The sequence below is a fragment of the Antechinus flavipes genome, chromosome 5 (assembly GCF_016432865.1).
Source record: "Antechinus flavipes isolate AdamAnt ecotype Samford, QLD, Australia chromosome 5, AdamAnt_v2, whole genome shotgun sequence".
In the NCBI taxonomy this organism is placed as follows: Eukaryota; Metazoa; Chordata; class Mammalia; order Dasyuromorphia; family Dasyuridae; genus Antechinus; species Antechinus flavipes.
Genome location: NC_067402.1, coordinates 10,756,768 through 10,775,131, shown reverse-complemented (window position 1 = coordinate 10,775,131; position 18,364 = coordinate 10,756,768).

Genomic DNA, 18,364 nt, shown 5'->3' with positions numbered 1-18,364 from the left:
GGTGATAATTTCAACATCATTTTGTTTCAGAAGTAGCACTTCAATCCAAGTATTTTGAGTTAGATAAAATCACATTACCTATGCCAAAAATAGAATATAAGTGTGTGTTTGTGTATGTGTGCATATACACATAAATGCATACACAAATATACATATACATTTATACATCTATCTTTTTCTATCTTTGATCTCCTTGCATTATGACCAATTATGGAATCAGGCTAAAGGGTAAAAATAACTTTGTGACTTTCCCATATAATTCTAAATGTTTTCTAAGATTTTGAGACTAATTAAGAACAATGCCAAAAGCCAGTTTATCAATAAACATTTACTTATTATGCATAAGGTGAAGTTTACTTAAATGCCTACTTTACCACAGCTGTTCCAACACTGATGTTACTAATTTCCTAGGTGCTTTTATTGTTTTTATATGAGTGTATCACTGGCAGTTTCTATTTCATTAATTAACCATGAAAGAGGAACTGTGACTGAGCAGATAAACATTTTTTTTTAATAGACAGCACAGTACAAGTTCAAATCTCACCTTGAAAGAAATTGGCTCATAATTGTGGGCAAATTACTTAACTTCCCTGTTTCCTAGGCAATTTTCTAAGACTATAAACTACAAAACAGCTGCAAATTTACATTAGTAGAGGGAGTTTTCTAGACTGATGAACTCATAGGTGGGATAAAAAAAAACAAAAAAAAGTCATAGTTAAATTAAAATAGGATAGGAATATGTTTCTCTTCCATGCAGTCCAGAACAAGGAGCTGTCCAAAGATTCCCAGAAGGCCTAAGTTAAAAGGAACATGGGAACCCATCTATTACAATCCCTTGATGCAATACAAGACCTATCTATACCATATCTAAAAATTTTAGATCATTATGTCATGGCTTCAAGTCATCTAATGAATAACAGTGGATATTTTCACATGATGCACATTTCAACTTTGGAGAGAACCAATTGTTAGAAAGTCTTTCATCACAGAAATTAAAAAGAAAAACTACTTACCCGTATATTCTCTCATTTATATTTGGTTTATTTCCAAGCAAAGTAGAATTAATTAAAATTTTATGTGAGGACAAATATCATTATATCATTGAATCCTCTTGTTGAAGCTGAACTAGCTCAGTTAGAAATCAGAGGGCCTGAGTTCTCTGCCTACTTAGCTAATTATGGTTGTTTTTATTGTTATTAACAATAATATAATTTTAAAGTTAATATGGATTTTAACATATATAAAGTACTTTATGAATATTAACTTATTTGATATTAATAACAATCCCAGAAGGTATGAGCTCTTATAATCACTATTTTACAAATAGGAAAATAAAGGCAGATAAAAGTTAATTACCTTGCCTGGGATCACAAAATTAGTAAGTGTCTGAGGTCAGATTTGATAATATTACATGGAGGTGAAAGATAGAATAATGGCATATAGATGTATAGATATATATGTATATGTGTGTGTACACACATACACACACACAAAAAAAAAACACCTAAACACATTCCATTTTTGGTTTAGATGATAATAGAGAGATTTTGTCAAACTCAAAATACTTGGATTCAAGTCCTACCTCTGAAACAAAATAATGCTGAGATAATTACCTAGTCAGATCTTCCTGACTTCAGATCTAGGACTCTATCCACTGTGTTATCCAGCTGCTATATATATATGCAAATTATTTCCAATCTTTGAGTTTCTTTTTAGTCATTATATATATATATGTGTGTGTGTGTGTGTGTGTGTGTGTGTGTCCATAGACAAATTATTTCCAATCTTTGAGTCTCTATTTAATTATCTATAATGTCAGCTTCTCAAATTGTGGTTCATGATCCCATATGGACCTTGTGCCTCAAGGTGATAGTTGAGAAATTGTGATTTATCATCAGCAAATATTTGGTTTGTATAACTATTTTATATACCTTAATAGGTGGGGTCATGCAATAATTCCTTGGGTGAAAAAGGGATCATAAGTAAGGAAAAAAAAAAAAAACTAAGGAGCCCTGATCTATGGAATCAGGAAACTGAACTAGATGATCCCCTTTAAATTTAAATTTCCTACATTTTGATCCATTCTACTTGAAACAATGACCTGATATTCTCTGAGTATACTTGAGAGAGGTTAGAAACAAAAGGAAATTTCCTGACACAAGAGGTTGTTAGTCATTGGCAAAGTTTGCAATCTCTTTCTCCAGCACTTCTCTGTGTTGTTTTAGATGTGAGTCAGCAGGTTGGCCAGGGAACAGGATTAGAAAATGGCTTAGCATCTTTTAATTTTAAAAGAATATTTCCATTCTCCAATCCCCCCTTAAGTTAATGCATTCTACTTTTAAGCTGCAACCTTAATTTCTAAGGAAATATGGTTTATTCTATAAATTCTATATCATGCAGCTACAGGCAGATGATGAGAAGCATGAAGCGGTATTAAACTCAGACTACAGCAAGACCCAATACATCAGCTAAAATTGTGAACACAGTCAGTGTTTTAGACATCCAAATGGGAAAATAGACAGAAAATAGTCTGGATCCACATAAATGGGAATTTCAAAACTTAAAAGGAAGTCGAGTTGGATGTGGGCTCAAGGCTAGAAGAATAAGCCATTGATAAGTAAATAGGTCACAAAAGGTCAGTTAAAATGAGCTTCTATACTAGAAAGGCAATGTCTTGGGCATCTTTGTTTTGTGAACTAGAAGGGGAGTTCATTTTTTTTTTCCAGAAACAAAGTCAGATGCTTTTAGATTCTTTGCTTTCTAATACTTTCTTATCTAGTTGGAAAAGAGCTCTATTTATAGCCCCCTATTAGGCTCTGTACAAAAGATAAATTAGAGCAGAGAAAGACAAGAACTTGGACCTTAAGTATATCTCCTATATACCACATATATTTAATTCTTATTTCTAATCCATTCTATTATCTGTTCATTTTTTATTGATTTTTTTTCATTTACTACTTTTTTTTCTTTAACTCTTCTAGGAATATTTTCTGGCTTTATGTTCATTTAGCATTTTTTTTTTTTTGGTTAAGACTTCCCTTGTATGTTTTCAAATTGTTGTCCTCTTCTAAGTTTACATCTTGATCTTCCCTGGCACCATAGTAGCAGTATTATATCCTTACAGCAAATGAATCTCTTTTGGGGATCATTGACAATTTTACAACATGTCAGGAGAATAGATAGAAAAACAATATTCTTTGCATCAGGAAAATCAAATACAGGTTGAACTGGATGGCAATTGAGACGAATGTTGTTGTTATTTGCAAATACAATATTGAATCATAGTGGGGATAATAAACATTCTTGCTTCATTTTGATCTTATTAGGGATTTTCAAGTTTATTCTTGTTACAAATAATGGTTTTTCCTAATTATAAATGTACTACTTTCCACTTTTAGAAAAGCTGAGTTATACTAATATTGAATCAGCCTTCCTTTATGTCTGTTATAAATTCCATCTAGCCATAGGATATGATCTTTTTGATACATTGCTTTAATCTCCTTGCTAATAAAATGGTTTCATTGATATTCATTAAGGCAATGGGTTTGTAGTTTTCATTCTCTGTTCCTATTTCTGTGGTTTAAATAACACACACACATACATAAAACAAATCGAAAGAATAAAAGTAAGCAATGAGGAAATAAAATTATGACTTTTTACTTAAAGAATACTAAAGGTTAAACTAAAACATACTAGTTGTTGAATGGATGTCCATCAGTGGGAGAATGGCTGAATAAATTATGGTATATGAATGTTATAGAATATTATTGTTCTATACAAAACAATAAGCAGGATGATTTCAGAAAGTCCTGGAGAGACTTATATGAATTGATGCTAAGTGAAATGAGTAGGACTAAGAAAACATTTTACACAGCAACAACAAGATTGTGCAATGATCATTTCTGATTGACAAGTCTCTTTGCAACCATGAGGTGGTTCAGGCCAATTCTAATAGTCTTGGGATGGAGAGAACCATCTGTATTCAGAAAGAGTACTGTGGAGACTGAATGTGGATCATAACATAGTATTTTCACGATTTTTGGTGTTGTTTGCTTGCTTTTTCTTCTCATTTTTTTTCCTTTTTGATCTTTCTTGTACAGCATGGTAAATATTTTGAAAATAAAAAGCTATTGTTAAAAATTAAATTAAATTAAAAAACTAGTTGAAACAATTAACAATTTAGCAAGGTTACAGAATATAAAATAGATCCATAAAATCACCAACATTTCTATATAATACCAAGAAATCTCAGCAACAATAGAAAGTGAAATTCTTTTTTAAAATAGCTGCACATGATGTAAATTATTTGGAATCTTCCTGCCAAGAAAAGCCCAGAGATTATATGAACATAATTACAAAACATTTTTCACACAAATAAAATAAGAATTGAACAATAGGAGAAATATTAATTCCTCAAGGATAGGCCAAATGAATATAATCAAAATGATGTTAGTTCACTTATTCAGTATCATTTCAATCAAAATGCCAGAGAATTATTTTATTAAGCAAGAAAAAAATATTTATTGTTGAATTATTTTAGTCATATTTGACTCTTTGTGGATTTTATTGAAAAAAGGGGTTGTATTGCTTTGTCATTTCCTTCTCCAGCTCATTTTACAGTGGAGAAACTGAGACAAATAGGATTAAGTGCCTTGCCTAGGATCACACAGCTAGTGAGTGTCTGAGACCTGTTTGAGCTCAGGAAGATAAGTCTCCATTGATATCAGTCTCAGTGCTCTATCCACTATTCCACTAGTATAAAAATTTAAGACTAAAGTTATTAAGAGAATTGAATGTCAAGGAAAGTAGTCTAGCAGTTCCAGATTTCCAACTGTCTTACAAAGTGGTAATCATCAAAACAATCTAGTCCTGCCAAGAAAATGGTGAATCTGTAAAATAAATTAAGTACCTAATACACAGGAGTTAAGTACCATCGTAATCTAGGTTTTTTAGAAACCCAAATATCAAGATTGCTTTTTTTGAGGTGGCAATAGAAATGTCCATTAATTATGGAATGACTGAACAAGTTGTGGTATATGATTGTGATTTTAAAATAATATGTACTTTGTGATAGCAAAGATTTGGAAATTGAGGGGATTTCCATCAATTAAGAAATGTCTGAACAAATTGTGGTATGTGAAAGTAATGGAATACTATATTCCTATAAGAAATGAAGAACAATTTAAAAAAATATAGAAATTATTTTTTAGATTTTTGATTTTAGAAAAAAACTGGAAAGACTTATATGAACTTATGCTGCGTAAAGGGAGCAGAACCATGGGAACATTGTCCACAGTAACAGCAAGATTGTGTGATGATCATTTTTGATAGGCTTAGCTCTTCTCAGCAGTAAAATGGTCTAAGACTATTACAAGTGAATCATGATGAAAAATGCTACCCACATCCAGAGGAAGACCTATGGAGTCTGAATGTAATTCAAAACATGTTATTTTTACTTTTGGATTTTTTTTGTTTTCTTTCTCATAATTTTTACCTTTTGTTCTGATTTTTTTTAACAACATGAGTAATTTGGAAATACATTTAATATGATTGTACATGTATAACCTATATAAGATTGCTTTTCATTTTGAGAAGGGAAAAAAAAGGAAGGGAGAAAAAGTGAAAATCAAAATATTATAAAAGCAAATGTTAAAAACTCTCTTTACATGTGATTGGAAAAATAAAATGTTATTAAGTATGGGGGCTGAAGAAAATTGGATATATATCATGATTTCAGAACAACCTGCAAAGACTTATTGAACTTATGTAAAGTGAAGCAAGCAAAACAGGGAGAACATTGTATACAGTTAGAGTATTAGAGTAAAAAGACTAAGCTAGTCTGATTCCAAAAGAATTCATGATGAAAAATGCTACATACCTCCAGAGAAAGAATTGATGATCCTGAATGCAAATGAAAACTTGTTTTTTATGCTCTTTTTATTTTTATTGTTTTATTTTCTTTGATTTTTTATAATATAGCTAATATAGAAATATCTATTGACTGCATATGTATTCTTAGTCAGTTTTTCAGTTATGTTTGACTTTTCATATTCCTATTTTGGGTTTTCTTGGCCAAGATACTGAAATGATTTGCCATTTGCTTCTCTAGTTCATTTTAAAAATGGGGAAAGTAAGGTAAACATGGTCAAGTTACTCAGGGTCATACAGTTACTATCTGAGCTTAACTTGAACTCAGGAAAAGAAATCTTCCCTACTCCAGAAATTTTCTCTATTATGCAAACAAATTACTTGCCTTCTCCAGATGTTGGAAGGGGTAGGAGGAAGAAAGAGAATTTGGAACTTAACATTTAAGAATATGATTGTAATTTTTAATATGTATTTAGAAAATATTTAATGAAATAAATAAAATTTAATAGTTATTTTATTGATTTAAATATTTCTAATCAATATTTTATTGATTTCAATATTTCTAATTTCTAAGGCTAAAATCATTTTGGAATGGTCAACAGATAACACCAGATAATCAAGGATAATTTCACACTTCCTAAAATAAATGTACAGGCACTGGCACGGAATGAGGGGTAGTCCAAGAATTTCTAAGTCCGGTTATATTTATATGGATTATAGGTTAGGAAAATTTGAGGTTCCAAATCTATTGGAGGGCCATGTAATAACTGGCATTATAGCCTGTTATTTCATTTACATATGTAGGAAGATCATGGGATCCCATGGGAGAAACTAAGTTATCTTGATCATGCAACTACACTTCTCTGAGTGTCAGTTTTCTCATCAGTAAAATATATGGTTAGATACAGATATATTTGATATAGTTTTAGATACATTTAGACATAGAGACACATATAAATATATTATGTATATTATATATTTATTTGCTTAGCATATATACATTATATATGTTTACCTCTATCATCCAGGGACCAGCCTAGTATTTAATCAATAATAGTTGATTCTCCCTCTCCATTATTCATACATTATATGTTTATATACACACAATCCTGGCCTGCACTGGGAAAAAATTACATTTCAGTTATCCAGACAACATGTATGTATATGTAAACACATAAACATAGATTTACAGATATACACACACATTCTCAATGAATATGCTTCTAAATCTGTGATTTTGTATTGTACCTTTTTTATATCTGAGCCCACTCAATGCATCCACAAAGATTGCAAACAAGAAATGATGAAGCTGTTCCTTCAATAAAGCCAAGAGCTTTTTAATAATAACTTTAATTTCCTCAGGCTTTAAGGTCTAAAAAATAGCTTCTTCACAATATTGGGGTATGTTGTATCAGTGTTATTGTTTCCATTTTATTGATGAGGAAATGGTAACTCTTAAAAATTAAGTGATTTTCACAGTTTCTTTGCCAGAGAAAAGAAGCAACCTTGGAGCTTCCTTACATTTGGCTTTTAAGTAGCTGAATCCAGATTTGAACTTAATTCCTTTTTAATGCAAACCCAATGACCTATCCACCAAGCTCAGTAATCTGCATTTCACTTTACAAATATCAAGTGTCTAGAAAATATGACTTTATACAATTATAATAAGTATAACTTTATGGTAGATTATTGTGCTCCAGTGTTTATAAACAATTGCAATAAGATTCTTATTGAAATACATATCAAGAAAACCAAGAACAACATTAGGGGAAACCTTAATTTACAAAGGATTGTTACTTTACAAAAGTAACTTTATTTGGAATGTATTTTTATAAATCACATGTCTTAAGGATCATTATTTGAACTCCCACCCTTACATAAATGTCTCAGATCAAAGATCAAGGCTATTTTACATACTCAGGGTGTCATGTGACTTAGTGAGAGATTAAAAGTGAATCCAGTACTAACTTATATACCTTCCTCTTCAAATAGAAATTTAAAATCTTTTGAGTCTGTCATTTTATAAAGTCCTTAAGTACCTTTTTGAGAAAGGGTTCCCTTATTTCTTACATTAAGGATATTTTGTAGAAAACATCTCCCAAAACTTTATTATTCACTCTCTCCTAAGTATGCCCAGGGTCCAGGGGAATTGTTCTCAAACTTAGGGATAAGAGAAAATAAAGATAATTCATAGGATAGGGGTGTTCTATTTCTGGGGTGCTCAAGCACTTCCCCTTAAGAATGGTAAATCTGTAGCCAGTCTGTTCATGAATATTGAAGCAGACATGGTCATTCCCCAGTGTTGTACTGAAGGACAATGCTGGAACACTGCAGAAGAGATAGGAAGAACAGATCATGTAGTTATTTGAAAATCTCACATCTCAAGGTCCACTTCCAGCAGTGTGTGTGTGTGTGTGTGTGTGTGTGTGTGTGTGTGTGTGTGTGTGTGTGTTAGAGATCTAATGCTTGAGCTAAGGCCTCTTCACTTTTCCACTTGAGCAGTTCTGTTTCAGAGGTTTTTAGCCAAACTCAACACTGACTTTGCTTTCTGGAACTCTTCAATCTCAGCTAATTCAATCCTTTTATTTAGGACCCAATGAGTATGATAAAATCTCTCACAGTATAACAGACTTCCTCTTTGGTATATTTTATTTCACCTGGTGTCTTTTAAAATTTTTTCATATTTAGTCTAAAGCCTATGTTTAATTGAAATGCATTTTCATCTAATTAATATATCAATGCTCAAATGATATGTGGTAATTTCACGTTGTCTCCTCCAAGGAAATCTATCAGTCAAAAAGCTTTTTATTAAGCTAAATGCCTACTATGTGTCAGCCATTGTACTATAATTTGGGGTCAGAAAGAAATGTATAAACTGTCGTTATTCTCAAGGAGCTAGTTTTTAATGGTATAGACAAATGTAAATAATTAAGGACCTGTGAGATACATACAGAGAAAATGGAATTTTATTTTAGAGATAAACATTCTAACATCTGGGAAGATTTGAAAAGACTTTCAGGAAGTGCAATGTAAGCCACTGCTCTGGTCTATGAGTCGCTCAGTGACAAGGCTTATAGTGGAATAAAATAGAAATGCATATGGTGAGTTTGGGAAACCAAGACCACAGGCAGGAGATATAATGCCATGCAGCTTGCCAAAGATGAATCCTGAACTCTAGAGTCTGGAGCCTGAAGTCCTCTCTTCTCAACGTGTTGTGGCAGAGACGATCTGACCCTTTCCCTCAGCCCTCCAATCCTTGCCTCTGATTACCTCATCACACACATTCAGCAAGCGCCAACCATGAGGAGAGTCATCACATCTCTATATGTTTATAGAACCATTATCACACCTTGAGGAGGTAATTATCCTTAAGTGCTCTGCTGTCTTAGATTCAAATACATCTTTTCAGAGTTCCAGCCTTGTACAAAGCAGAAAGAGGCAAGTGACCAGTAGGAGGAAAACTGAGTGTTGGATTTGGATGGTGGCAGTATGACCTCAAGGAAGCCAAGTTTAAGGCAAAGAACATGTACTGCCCTGCTATTCTGCAAACATAGGAGTGGGTAAGAGTCTAAAAGTAATATTAATGAGAGCAGGGACTTGTTTGTCCTCTTGGTCTTTGGATCCTCAGTTTCTATAATATTGCTTGGCACAGAGTAGGTTCTTCATAAATAGTTGCTTTTTTAGCTGAGTATAATTTAATGTATACTAAACAATATTCTACGTGCCCATCTTTTAAATGATCTTATTTGTTCATTGCTCTTTCAATTTCTGTTTTTGGTAAAGCCTGTTCTAATGGCAAGAAATGATATGTCTAAATAGACTTGAATTCAGGAGACCTGGAATAAAATTCTTGATTCTTTCACTTTTTTATGAACCTCAGGATACGTTTCCTCTCCACAGACTTCTATTTCCTCAAACCTAAGCAAGGGATTTGGACTAAAAAATCACTCCAGTCTCCTCCATTTGATATCTATCATCTTTCCTCTTCCTCTCCCATGCCTCTCCCTAAAACCTAGCCATTGGTTTCCACAACATAGCAGTTTTATGTCACTGATTCACACACACACACACAAAAAAAAGGGAAATGGCTAGATTCAGAAGTATTGGAATCAGCAAAATGTAGTGATCACCCTTCTGCCACCTGAAAGCAGCTAGATTTTTCTTGCATGATCTGATGGATTTGATATTTTGTGATCTGGAATTCTATGTGTAACACACTCCTATCATACTTGGTCTATGTTTCACATAGCCTATTGCGTTAGGCAGCCCAGCCATACTTCATTTTATTCTATGACATCCTCTTGCCTATCACCTTGAATCTAATCTTTTCTCCAACACTCTCCAACTTTTCAGTTCTGAATCATTATAAAAGTCTATACTGTCATTATTACTAGAAAAGTTTTATCAATCAATCCCTATGGTTCTACTTACCATCAAATCACTTTCCAAACCAAAATATACATCCCTAACTACTGCTCCCTTTTTAAATGTTAACACCCTCTTTTCTGAAAACATTTTTTTTTCTCCTGAGGCAATTGTGGTTAAGTGACTTGCCTAAGGTCACATAACCAGTGAGTATTAAGTGTCTGAGATCAGATTTGAACTCAGGTCCTCCTGATTTCAGGGCTGGTGCTCTATCCACTGTGCCATCTAGCTTCCCCTCAAAACCAACTATTTCTCATTAAGGACCACCTTTGTTTTATATTTGTATTCCCAGAGCTTTTCACATAAATAAGTTCTTAATAAATTCTGTTTATTCATTCATTCACTCCCTCATTATTGGCAGTAGGAAAAAATATCTTGTGAAAAACAACTTATAAACATCTTTCTAAGTAATATATAGATATGGGTATAGATGTATATAAATATTCACATATATATGTATATGCGAATATATGTATATATACATATATTAATTCCAATGAGACATATAATTAATTATTGGAAACACTATCAGATTACATCCATGTACACTTTGTCCAGCCTATTTAATATAATTTATGACCAAATGTAAATCTTATTTTCCCAATTTGGACTTGAACTTATTCAGGATTTGGCCTACAATTGCCTTCAGATTTGTTTGCTGGTCATCAGGATGGTATATTGTGGGAAAATCATGACGAAGAGTGATGAGATAAGAAACAGTGAGAACAAGAATGATAAGAAAACAGCTTTATTTTTAACATGAAGAAATGTTAAGCATTTTCACAATGTTTTCTAATATGGCAATTATGTGTAATTTCTATTCATCATATGCATAATTAGACATCACTCAAGTTCTCCTTCACTGCCCCCTCATGCAGTAAAGATAATTCTGGATTCTTGAGGTCTTTGACAAGGGAAAACAAGCTGTGGCTGTTTCTAACAAGCTGGAAAAGTCTTCACTCTAAAAATCTGGGAAAGAAGACTATCTTTTGGTCCAAAAATTATCCAGATAAGGTTGGGGGAAGTTCACTGGCAAGCTGTCCTTGGAATATAGAGTTCCTTGATCATGACATATTTTAAAGCTTACCTACTAAGGCATGGAGACATTGTCAAATGTATTGACGGAAGAAATAACAATGAGTTATAGACTGGAGTATTGTAATATGCCAAAATGTGGCCTGGCTATTTTTATTTTTGTTTTCTTTTCAAGAAGGTAACAGTTTAGGTCTGCTTGCTATACTTGATAGCCTATATTTTAAAGGTATTTTCTTTCATGAGAGCTGTAGTTTTTGATCACATGAAATTCCTCATGTAGCCTAGAGAAATAAAATGATTTATCCATTGTCAGAAAGGTGAGTAGTGGCCAAGTTAGTATTTAAGTCAAGTTGTCCAACTCCAAATTCACCACTCTTTGCATTGCATATATTTTGTATTTAGTTCTCTATGTTTATGATATGTCCCCACTACTCCACTAGAAATAAGCTCTCTTTGATCAGGGACTATTACATTTCATCATTCTATTCACCATTCTATCTTTGCACAAGGCTTGACCCATATTAGGTGTTTAATTTTATTTCCAATCACATCGAAAAACAATGTTTTACATTTTTAAAATTTTCAATTTCAAATTTTCTCCCTCCTGCCCTACTCTCCCCCTTATTGATAAGGCAAGCAATTTGATGTGGATTTTATGTATTTAGTCATGCAAAACATATTTCCATATTATTCATGTTGTAAAAGAAAGCAAACAAAAAAGCAAGAAATTTATAAAAAAAATTCTTCCATCTATATCCATACTACATGAGTTCTTTATATGAAGGGGTTAATATTTTTCATCACCAATCCTTTGAGATTGTCTTACATGACTATATTGCTGAGAATAACTGTCATTCACAGTTGATCATAGCAGATTAACAAGTAGAAAAGTCATTCATTTTTATGTCAATGACAATGAAATTTTACATATAGTTCCAAATGTACTTTAGACTCATAAAATATTTTATTGACTTGAACAAAAGCTATCATTTATTCTTACTTAAATCATAGGGACTATACACCTGATGTGTCAATTTCAGTACAATATTTTTGTTACTGTGTGTATTGTTCTTCTGGTTCTGCTCACTTAATTTTGCATCAGTTCATGTAAGTTCAGGTTTTTTTTTTCTTGAAAGCAGTGTGCTCATCTTTTCTTATGATACAACAGTATTCCTTCACAATCATATACCACCAAAGAGTAGATATTTAAAAAATAATTTCTGAATTCAAATTTAATTCAATGGGGAATATCCTAGAAGATTGCAATATATTTTTAAATGCTCATAATTTGAGATAATTAAGAAGAAATAAATAATTAGGGAATAACTCAAATATCATTATAATCCAGAGTAAAATGGAAGGAGGTTGGAGATAATGATCATCTTTTATATGACACTGGTAAATTTGTACATGGAAATATGATGTTTTAACTTTTTATTTGCTCAGGGAACTTGAAGAATAGAGCTGTACTAGAGGGGAAGTGCAAGTAGAAAGAATCCCAGACATTATTGAAGCTTCCTCCAATTTCTCTTGCTTGAAAGAAGAAGAAAATGAAGAACATTTTGCGCTCATTTTAGTGTCTGAGAAGAACCATAATATGGCACTTGCACATGAAAGTTAAAGGAAGTAAACAAGCATTCATTAAGAACCTCCTTTGTGCTAAGTGCTTTACAAATATTGCATTTGTTTTTCATAACAGCTCTGGGAGTTAAGTGCTATTATTATCCTCATTTTATAACTGAGGAAAACTGGAGCCGATGGACTTGAAGTGACTTGGAAGGGTCACACAGATGATGAATCTCTGAGGCCAGATTGAAGCTCCAGTTGTCTTAACTCTAAGAACAATTCTTTATCTATATGAAAGATTAAAATATAAAAACTGAAATGCATGATTATAGTCTGGGAAGAGAAGTTGGCATAATTAGAAGCAATGGGATGACACTGTATAAAGCAATAATTTAGGTTACACACAAAGAATCCACGTCTCTGAAAAGTGAGAATATTTAGCTACAGAAGTATGTTAAGACAACTAGTAGATAATCATCCTCTGAAACCAAGGACAAAGGAACCTGCATGAAAAGAAATGAGGAGAACTCGATGAGCAAATATTCCCATATAGATTCTTCCCCTCTCATAATGGACTTTGAAGTCAAGAGAATTTTGACCTGTGTATCTCTAGAACAAATCATCAATTAGCCATGGGACTATAGTTGAGTCACCAAACCTCCTGAAATTCAATTTCTTCATTTCTAAAATGAGCAAAATAATAGCAATCTATGCCATATGCTTGTGGAGATAAAAATGAAGTCATATATGTCAAGTTCTTTATAAATCATAATGTTAAAATTTATATATTATTGCTTAAACTTTTAAAATATTCCACTTAAATTTACTTAAACTAACTTAAAACCAAAAATATGTCCCTTCTTGATATCATGATTGTTTATTTAATACTTTGTCTTGGTTTTCTTAGATTTTTTGTAGTAGCACCTTTTTAAATTTCACCAATTAAAAACAAACAAATATCACAAACTATAAAGAATATTTAATATGACAAGAAGTGATATTTTAAAAGTCAATGGATGAATTAGAACTTGAATGAAGATAAAGAAATCTTACAGTTCTAGAGAGTCTGAGTGTTTTGTCCATGATTAAACAGAAAGTTCCAACAACAGGACTTGAATCCAGGTCTCCTGATTCTAAATTTAGATAAATGCCTACATTATCACTAGTAGTGAAGACTTTCATAAAATGGACAGCTTGTATATCCCATTACTATTCTTTCTTAATTTGAGTAGCCTTTGTTGTTGGGTAATGCCTCTAAATTATCTCCTCTTCTAGCAACTTTCCCCCATCTTATATACTTATCTTAGGTTCATTATTGCTAAAGAATGTTTTGTTAATGAATATAAAGGATGCTAAGGTAAGGTACACTTAACACCATCATTAAGCCTCAGGTAACCAGGAAGGAAGAATTACATCTTCTCCATGGGAGCCCATTCTATTTTTCCCTTTCCTAGAATTAGAAAACCTTTCCTTCTATCGAATCCAAGAAGACATTTCTTTAACTTTTACTTCCTCATTAGACATCTGCCCTCTAGGGAGATACAGAAAAAGTTCAAATATCTTAATAAGAAACTGAAATCTAACGGATACTCACTATGCACAAAACACTGGGCTAAGTGTGATGGAAGAGAAATGTGGGACCAGAAAACCCATCTTCTCCTCTCAGAGAAAAAGCTTGATTGGATATCTAGGTAAGGAATTGATTACTGAGCTAAAAACTGTAACTTCCTTAACAACACTTTAGTCACCTGCAAGAGTTAATGGAGCTCAAAAAGTACCTGCTTTGCTCCCAGTGCATAGTTTTAGAACAGAAAATCAGATTTAATGTAAAATCTGGATGCGTGTGCTATATTTTGTCTTTTTTCTTCAGATCTAGGATTGGCAGGCAGAGTTTTAAATATTAATTCTGTCATTTTAGTGATTAATTTGGGGAGGGCTCAAATGTGTGTTTAAGGGAAACAGAGAGAGCTTGAGTAACCATGAGACCACTAATAGAGAGAAAGTCTTTTATTTTTGAGTGACCACCATAGAATGGTCCATCATTTTGAATTAATTATTCTGGCTTGTTCTTTTTTAGTGATTTTATTTGTTTTTGAGTCTTTGTGACCATGTCTGAGATTTTTCTTCACAAATATACTAGACTGGAGTGCCATTTCCTTCTTCAGCTCATTTTACATATATGGAAACTAAGGCAAACAGAATTAAATGTCTTGGCTAAGGTCACACAAGTAATAAGTGCTTGAACCCAGATATGAACTCAGGAAGATGAATCTTCAGGGCTGTAGAGCCAACACTCTATCCACTGTGCCACCCAGCTGACTGATTATTCTTACTCCTAGATGCTGAGTTCTATTGCTTCTCTACTTCAGAAGGAATCCAAATATCTGAATTCTAAAATCTAGCTCTTTATTTGAGACAAAATCCTGATTACCTTCACATGCTTTCAGCTTTGAATGGGGATCTTTATTTGGAAACAGTGTAAAGTTTGGATTATTTAACCTCAACATGTAATCCAGGCAAATGCATAAATTTGGCATTCAGGCTTCTCAGACAAACTTTAACTGCCAAAAGTGGGGGCAGTAGGCTCATTTCCACTATTTCAATGCAAGACTCTCTACTGTTTCATCTCTTCTTCCTTTTTTCTTGATAACTTGAAATCATCAATGTATAGTGATATTCTCTGAGATTGTGAATATATATAGAGATCTGTTTATCCCTCTGCTAAGTAAACTATATAGCTCTTAAATCTGTCTTCTGTTCTTTTCATGTCTGTTTGTATGTATGCATGTACTTTTTTTTTCAGTTTGAGATCTGTGGCAGATGGGGAAACCAGGTCTCCAATCTGATTTAAATTGCATCTAAAATACAATGAAATTGATTTTGAGGCCTGATGCATTCTCCCACGAGAGTGAAAGGATTGCGTTTTAGTGCACAGATTTCATGGCCAAAAGTCTTCTCTGCTTAAAACCTTCATGCCTTTGTTCAGATCTATTCTTAATAGTTAAAGCTTCCAGATAATTACCCAGGAATCAAAGTTAAGCTCATTGGCCTATAGTTTATAGATACCATTCTCTTAAGTTCTAAGAAAATGAGAGCATTTTCCCTCTTCTATCCTGTAGTATTCCTCTTGCTTTACAGTTTTTCAAAGATCACTGACAATGGCTCACTCATTACATGTTGATGGAGGCAATGTAGCCTTGGTGTAAAGGGCAGCTGATGTGCTCTTCCTACTTATCCTGTATTTCAATTTCTCATTATGTATTCTTATTCTTTCCTTTCTGCACTAAAAAGAAATCTTCTTGACAGGTAAATTAAATTCAAAATCAGACTTAAATAGTTGCCTTCTTTCCATTTTGTGCAACTGAAGAACTGGAAATTAAATATGTGCCCAATGATTGGGAAATGGATAACTAAAGTGAGGTATATGAATGCAAAAGGCACTTAGATAGCTCATTGGATAGAATGCTGGACCAGGAGACAGGAAGAACCACATTCAAATTTGACTGAAGACATTTATTAACTATGTGATCTTGGACAACTCATTTAACCTTTTTTTGCTTACTTCACTAAAGAAGAAAAGACAAATTATTCTAGTGATTTTAGCAAGAAAATCTCACCAAAAGTATGTTCCACAAGGTCTTTCATGAAGAGCTGGACATAACTGGCATGACAAAACAATATTTTAATAGAATAAATTATTAATATAATTTTTTCAAGGATTTACATGAACTGATGCTGAATGAAGTTAACAGAGCCAAGAAAATAATAAACATAGTGACTACAATGATTTAAGTGCAAAGAGCAAAAAGCCTAAAATAATTAACAGAAAAACTAATGTTCCCAAAATAAGAAAAGACACTCTTTTTCGGAGAGGGGGCAGAGGTATGAAGCATAGAATTTATCGATAATGTTTGATGTATTGATCAACGTAGCTGATTTTTGTTTTCTTCTTCCCCTTTTTGTTTTGAAAAATTTGTTATAAAGGGCCATGGAGTCAAAAGAACCCAAGTTCAAGTTTGGTTTTAAATGCTTAACATTAAGTACCTGTCTTATCTTGGGCAAACCAATTGCTTCACAAAACCATTTTTAAAATTAAGGAGGGCTGAGTCTGGGGCCTGTTAAAGATATTTAAGAGAGATTTAAGCAACAAAATTAATATTAAAAATTTAATTGAAGCAAGCCTAGAAATGTTAAGTAACTTCTTCACTTTGAGATGAATAAGAGTACAATTCTGAATAATTGAACTTCCCATCACTAGTTCATCATTCCTTCATTCTGGATTGTGTCTAAAACTCATAATTTAATATCTGATATTTATATAGTACTTTAATATTTGGGAGGCAGCTAGATAGAACACGACTTGGAATCAAGAAGCTTTATCTTCATGAGTTCAAATCCAGCCTCAGATCCTTACTAGCTACATCACCCTGGGCAAGTCATTTCACCATTTGCTTCACTTTTCTCATTTGTACAATGAGCTAGAGAAGAAAATGACAAATGAGGATTACAAAGAATTGGACATTATTGAAAAAATTCAGAAAAATTTGCAAAGCTATTTGCATAAATTAAATCATTAGATCCTATTAGTGAGTTATTATTAGTATTACCTTTCTATAAATGAAGAAACTGAGGTACAAAGAGGCTATGGGACAGGAATTGAACTCAGATCTTTCTTGCTCCAATCCCCCTACTCTATCCGCTCTATCTAGTCTGTAGAATACTCTAATGAAATATCTCTTCAGTTTTTGCATCTGTTGGTCTACAGTCAAATTTTCTTCATCATGCTTGACATTGGATTTTTATTCCAGTTAGTTATCCTTCCCCTCCTATATATATATATATATATATATATATATATATATATATATATATATATATATATATACACACACACACATATATATATATATATATATATAATGTTTTAATAAGGTATCCATTTCTAGAATTTTTTTTAGGCAACTCCTTGACCCCTTTAAGACTTACCTTCTTTAGGCTTTGTATTCTCAAGAATTCCACAATGTTTGCTGATAATAAATGCTTCATAATTATTAAATTGGCATGACACCTGCAAATTACTCTAGGGATATATGAGGAAGGAGAGAAGACTTTTTTTGCCAAGAAGACTGGTGGGAAAAGAATGGATCATGGAGAAAGTGACACAAGTAGAGTCTTGAAAGGAATGACAGAAGAGGGCATTTCCTTTATGGAAAAATTGCCTTTGAAAATCCAGAGACATAGAAGAAAATGGCATTTTAAAAATCTTGGAACAGATATTCAAGTTTGAATTGAATGACAAGTGCATCGAGTAGAATAAATTCAGATAAGGATCTCCAAACCTTTTATATTGGTGTTATTCTCTGACCTTCCCTTTCCTCTTTTCTTTTTCTGGAGAAAAAGTACTTTCCCAGCGTTCCATTGAGTGGAAATTCATTTATTTGATGAGTAGATAGTATGGGAACCATTAATT